We start from the raw sequence: 6667 nt of genomic DNA on the forward strand, positions 1-6667 counted from the left end.
GCTGCCCAGGGGCCCGGGCCTGGCCCGGGCTGGAAGAGGGCCTGGTGCTCTGCAAGGCTGGCCCAGCAGGTGCTGGGTATTGTGAGGTCAGCGGCTGTGCCTCCCTCTTTGCCCCTGCGTTGGCCGGCTGAGCCCCGGCCTCCGGCCCTGGTCGGCGTGGAATGCTCTGAGCTCCCTGTCTGGCCCGCTTTGCCCTCCGCGCCCTCCGAGGCCTCTGTTCCCCTACATGGAGCTCCCTGCTGCCCCAAGGCGTGGGGTGTGCCCCACGCTGGAGCGCTGGTCCTGGTGTTGTGCATTAGCTTCTTCACTCTGTTCCCGGCGTTACGGTGTGGGCAGGGTGATGCCAGTCCCCTGGAATTCCCCGGCTTGGCATGGTAGGTAGCCAATGGAGACACGCCCGCTGCCTTCCTCCATGGTGCCCTTTTTCTTGCCTTCCTGGGCACGCCTGGATCTGACCTGCTGGCGTCCTCCCGAGAAGGCATGCCTTGGATGCCCAGGTTCTTCTGGCCCTGGGCACCTTGAATCGGTGGTTGGCAGGTGGTCCTGGGACTCCCTCAGCCAGGCCCCTGGCTTCCTGCAGCCCGGTCCACATCCTGGTGGAGCCTTCCCTGTACCTGGATCTCTGCTCCCTGGCCTTTCTCAGCTGGCTCCAAGAGCTCAAGACTCCTGGCATGCCCTCCCTCACGCCGAGTCCTCTCTGCCTCCCTCCCTTCCCTCAGAGCCGGCCACACGGGGCGCCACCAGCTGGCTGTGGGACTCAGGGGAGGCCAGACCCTCATGCCTTCCTGGCTCTGGGCAGTCTGCTCCCCGACCTTTCCACAGGACAGGACTCAGAGGATGAAGTCCAGACACAGGCGAGCGGGCAGAGGGCAGACTCCCACCGAGTGGAGGTGGGGCGGGAGGGAGAGGGCAGTGAGGCCTGGGGTCTGTCTGAGTTGAGCATTCCACCCGGACCTCACAATGGGGGGCCGGGGGGCTGTGATGCTCCAGTGCTGGCTGAGTCACTCGACTCGGGCCCACAGCCCACGGAGCAGGGCTTTTCCTCCACCCTACCACTCTGGAACTTGACAAGGTATCTCTGCCCGGCCTCTTTTTGAGTTGATGTCGTCTATGATGGTTACACGTTGTCGGTGTTGGTAGGCCGGCTTGCCCAGGCACTTGGCCAAATACTGCTCTAGAAATTGCTGCAAGCATATTTTGGAAGAAGAGGTTGCCTTCCATCATATGGGGGGGGCCTCATCCGGTCAGCTGAAGACTAAAGAGCAAAGTCTTTGTTTTTTTAAAATTGCTATTAAATAGTTGTACAATGGGATCACACTTCCAAGGCCAGGGAAGGAGAGCGGTGCTTCTTGGTCAGAGGCGCGCCTCTTCCTTCTTCCCCATCTTCTCCCTCCCATCCCTGCCCACAGGTTAGTTATATAGTTTGTTTTTCGCATAGTGAATATTGAATATAATGACTACATTTGCTCACCCTCCCTCCCTGCATTCCTGAGCCCCCTCTGCCCACCCTCCAAAAATGTTTCCATTTCCTGGTATTTATTTGGACACACAGTACATTAGTAGTTTAGAGAAGTTACACCTTCGGATTCCTCCCCTAGCAAACCTCCTTTAGTCAGTTGTGTGTGTGTGTAAATGTTTTGAGTGCTATATAGGTTATCATGTCCAGTTGTGTTTTAGATCTAGCTTCCACCTGTGAGAAAAAAAGACACACCGTTTGTCTCTTTGAGCATGGGTTACTCAGCATGATTCATTCTGGGTCCATCTGTTTCCCTGCAAGCAGCATAGTATTATTCTTTCTAATGGATGAGTAAAATGCCATTATAGATATACGTAACAGTGATATATGTAGTGATCTTGGTAGATGCCCAGGAGCGGCATGGCTGGGAGATAGGGAAGATATATGCTTAGTTTTTTGAGGAACCTCCAAACCATCGTCCGATGTGGTTGTGTTAGTTTGTATTCCCACCAACAGTGCAACAGGGTTTTTTTTCTCCCCATCCCAGCTAGCATTTATTATTGTTTGAATTCTCAATGCTGACCGACCTTACTGGGTGTGATGGAATCTCAGTGCTTTTTTTTTTGTTGTTGTTAGTCATGGGTCTTTTTTTTTTTTTGTTTTTTGTTTTTTGGGTCCGGTCGTGGGGCCTGAACTCTGGGCCTGGGCGCTGTCCCTCAGCTCTTCAGCTCAAGGCTAGAGCTCTACCACTTGAGCCACAGCCCCACTTCTGGCTTTTTTCTTTTTGTTTATGTGGTGCCGAGGAATCGAACCCAGGGCCTCGAGCATGCAAGGCAAGCGCTCTACCACTGAGCCACCTTCCCAGCCCTAGTCATGGGTCTTGAACTCTGGGCCTGGGCGCTGTCCCTCAGCTCTTCAGCTCAAGGCGAATGTTCTACCACTTGAACCACAGCGCCACTTCTGGTTTTCTGGTGGTTCATTGGAGATAAGAGTTTCACAGACTTTCCTGCCTGGGCTGGCTTTGAACTGTGATCCTCAGATCTCAGTCTCCTGAGTAGCTAGGATGACAGGCGTGAGCCATTGGTGACTGGCTCTCAATGTTGTTTTGATTTGCATTTTATTTATGGCTGGGGATGTTGAAGGTATCCTAATGTGTCTATTGGCCACTTTTTCTTCTTCAGAGAAATCTCTATCTAGCTCCTTTGCCCATTTATTGTTTGGGTTAATAATTTTGGTGAGGTTTGTTTCTTGAGCTCCTTGAATATTTTGGGTATTAGGCCCTTATTGGCTATATAGCTGGCAAAGATCTTCTCCCAGTCTGTTGGCTGTCTTTCTAGTTTAGTAACTATGTCCTTTGCTGGGCAGAAACTTTTTAATTATTTATTTATTTTATTTTTTGGGTCCGGTTGTGGGGCCTGAACACTGGGCCTGGGCACTGTCCCTCAGCTCTTCAGCTCAAGGCTAGCGCTCTACCACTGAGCCACAGCGCCACTTCGGCTTTTTTCTTTTTGCTTATGTGGTGCTGAGGAACCGAACCCAGGGCCTCATGCATGCAAGGCAAGCGCTCTACCACTGAGCCACCTTCCCAGACCGGACTTTTCTTTTTTTATTTTATCTTTTTTTTTTTTGTGCCAATCCTGGAGCTAGGACTTAAGGCCTGGGAGCTAGCCAGAGCCTCTCTATGCTCAAGGCTATTACCCTACCATTTGAGCCACAGGGCCATTTCCAGCTTTTGTGTGTGTGTGTAGTTTATTGGATTGGAGATAAGAGTCTCACTGGAACTTTCAAATGTGATCCTCAGATTTCGACCTCCTGAGTAGTTAGGATTACAGGCATGAGTCACCGGCAACTGGCTCTGAATTTTTTAAAATTGTTATTATAAAGGTGATGTACAGAGCTGGGTGCCAGGACAGCAGGGTTAGAGTTACATAAGTCGCGTGAAGAGTCGTGTGAAGAGTGCATTTCTTTCTTTTTTTTGTTTTTTTTTTTTGGGTCCGGTCGTGGAGCCTGAACTCTGGGCCTGGGCGCTGTCCCTCAGCTCTTCAGATCAAGGCTAGCGCTCTACCACTTGAGCCTCAGCACCACTTCCAGCTTTTTTTTTTCCTTTTTGCTTATGTGGTGCTGAGGAATCGAACCCAGGGCCTCAGGCATGCAAGGCAAGCGCTCTACCACTGAGCCCCCTTCCCAGCCCAGGAGTGCATTTCTTCTTGACAATGCCGCCTCTCCCCTCCGCGCTCTCCCAGTTTTTCTTTCCCACGGTTGTGTGTTTCATTTTCATCATAGTGTCTAGTGAGTACACTGCTACATTTGTTCACTCTTCGTCCTTCATTTCTGCGCTCCCCCTCACCCTCCCAAAGACAGATAAATTAACAAACAAAACAAAAAGAAAAGAAAACAAAAACGGCAACAAAGGAAAAACCCTCTTTCTATTGCCTGGACTTCATTTCAATAAATGTTATTTTATGTGATCAGATGCATGCAGGCATTGTGCCTTTGTGTTCCTCCACCAAAAATATCCTCCTTTGGTCTCATTGTGTGTGAATACCTAGATTCCTATATAATTTTTCGTGTTCTAGTGTATTTCAGATTTAGCTTCTGCATACCAGGGAAAACATGCCGTTTGTCTCCTTGAGTTTGGCTTCCCTCACTTTAATGTAATTTGTTCTAGGCTCATCCATTTTCCCTAGGACCTTTTGTTGTTGTTGTTGTTGGTTGTGGGGCCTGAGCTCTGGGCCTGGGCACTTCTGTCCCCCAGCTCTTCAGCTGTAGACCAGTGCTCTACCACCTGAGCCTCAGCCCCACTTCCAGCTTTTTCTGCTTATGTGGTGCTGAGAAATCGAATCCAGGGCCTCATGCAAGCAAGGCAAGCACTCTACCACTGAGCCACCTTCCCAGCACCATCCCTAGGACTCTTGAAGAGCAAGAATCTTATGAAGTTATTTTTGGTAGGTCATGGGGCTTGAACCTAGTACCTGGGCGCTGTCCCTGAGCTTCTCTGCTCAAGACTAGTGCTTTGTCACTTTGAGCCACAGTGCTACTTCCTAGAGCAAAAATCTGAAAGGCCCCTTACTGGTAGTGTTTTTATTTTTCTGTTGTAGCCTTTCTAAATATGCGGATATAACACAGTTAATGTGGTACAGCTTGCTAGGGTGGGGTATATATGGCTCCACGCGAGGTGAGGGGTGGTGGTGTGGAGCCACGCTCCGGCTCTGTCCCTGGCTTCCCAGGCTTAGGGTGGGTGGGAGTGGCTGAGCAGGACGTGATCACGGTAGAGCCACGAGAAGGTGGGGTCTCAGGAGGGGAATGAGGCCGGGGCGGCTGTCTCTGGCAGGTCGGCTGGGATCAGGGCGGGACCCACACGGCTCAAGAAGCCCAGGGATCGACACACGCTGGAGAAGGGTGCAAAAGACAGGGCGAGGCCCCGGCGGAGCTCAAGGGAAGGGGTGTGGGAAGGGGGCCACAGCAGACGCCCAAGCAAGGGCGAAGACGGAACGGGGCTTGGGGCGGGCGGAGGGGCAGCATGCGGTGGTGGCACGCCGGTCTCAGCGCCCAGCGGAGAAGAGGAGTGTGGAGCCCGATGGGGAGGCAGGCGAGGGTGCGCTGCTGAGCCGGGGACTCTCCACGCGGGGTGTCCCAGAGCCAGAGCTGCCAGCCAGCCAGGAACCGGTCATGAAAGGGACAGGACGGGCCACGGGCCTTGTACCCAGAAGAGCCACCACAAACGGTTGCAAGGCCAGAGCGGCCAGAGCGGTGAGGCCCGCGGGGTGGGGTGGGAGGGTGCCCGGAGGCGGGAGAGGGGGAAGGGGGGGGGAGAGGGGGGAGAGGGGGAGAGGGGGAGGAGAGGGAGGGAAAGGGGGAGAGGGGGAGGACAGGGAGGAGAGGGGGGAGAGGGGGAGAGGGGGAGAGGGGAAGGACAGGGAGGGGAGGGGGGAGAGAGGGGGAGAGGGGGGAGGGGGGAGGAGGGGGAGGACAGGGAGGGGAGGGGGGAGAGGGGGAGGGGGGAGAGGGGGGAGAGGGGGAGGGGGGAGAGGGGGAGAGGGGAGGGAGAGGAGGGAGGACAGGGGGAGGGAGGGGGGAGAGGGGGAGAGGGGGAGAGGGGAGAGGGAGGAGGAGGAGGGGGAGGGGGAGGGAGGGGGAGGGGGAGGGAGGAGGGGGAGAGGGGGAGGGGAAGGGGGAGAGGGGGAGGAGAGGGGGAGGGGGAGAGGGGGAGGAGAAGGGGGGGAGAGGGGAGGGGAGGATGGAGAGGGGAGGAGAGGGGGGAGAGGGGGAGAGGGGGTGGACGAGGGGAGGAGAGGGGGAGGGGCAGGGGAGGAGAGGGGGGAGGGGGGAGAGGGGAGGGGGAGGGGGGAGAGGGGGAGGAGAAGGGGGGAGAGGGGGAGAGGCGAGTGTGGGGCCTGGCTCTGCGGGTGGGATGCGCGCAGGACCGCAGGACTGGTCCCGAGGGGAATCATGAAGTCTGCTCTCCCACCTCTTTGGGTGACAGTGCCAAGGTCCCCACAGCCGGCCACACCGGGCTGGGTGGGTTGGGCGGCAGGCCCCGGGAACCAGGCGGGCACAAAGTACTTCAAACCACAGACCGCAAAGCCCTTCCCAAACCTTGGAGTACTTCCAGCCCCCTTCCCCCCGGCGCCCCCGCGCCCGCACGCCTGGCGTCGCCTGGCCCCGCGCCCGCACCCCCGCGCCCGCGCCCGCACGCCCGCACCCCCGCGCCCGCACCCCCGCGCCCGCACCCCCGCGCCCGCGCCCCCCGCGCCCGCACCCCCGCGCCCGCACGCCTGGCGTCGCCTGGCCCCGCGCCCGCACCCCCCGCGCCCGCGCCCGCACGCCCGCACCCCCGCGCCCGCGCCCCCGCGCCCGCGCCCCCGCGCCCGCACCCCCGCGCCGCACGCCTGGCGTCGCCTGGCCCCGCGCCCGCACCCCCGCGCCCGCGCCCGCACGCCCGCACCCCCGCGCCCGCGCCCGCACGCCCGCACCCCCGCGCCGCCCGCACCCCCGCGCCCGCACCCCCGCGCCCGCACCCCCGCGCCCGCACCCCCGCGCCGCACGCCTGGCGTCGCCTGGCCCCGCGCCCGCAACCCTGCCCCGCACGCCCGCGCCCGCACCCCCGCGCCCGCACGCCCGGCGTCGCCTGGCTCTGCGCCCGCACCCCCGCGCCGCACGCCTGGCGTCGCCTGGCCCCGCGCCCGCACCCCTGCGCCCCCCGCACCCCCG

The sequence above is a fragment of the Dipodomys spectabilis genome, unplaced genomic scaffold (genome assembly GCF_019054845.1).
Source record: "Dipodomys spectabilis isolate Male_0828 unplaced genomic scaffold, ASM1905484v1 ptg000495l, whole genome shotgun sequence".
In the NCBI taxonomy this organism is placed as follows: Eukaryota; Metazoa; Chordata; class Mammalia; order Rodentia; family Heteromyidae; genus Dipodomys; species Dipodomys spectabilis.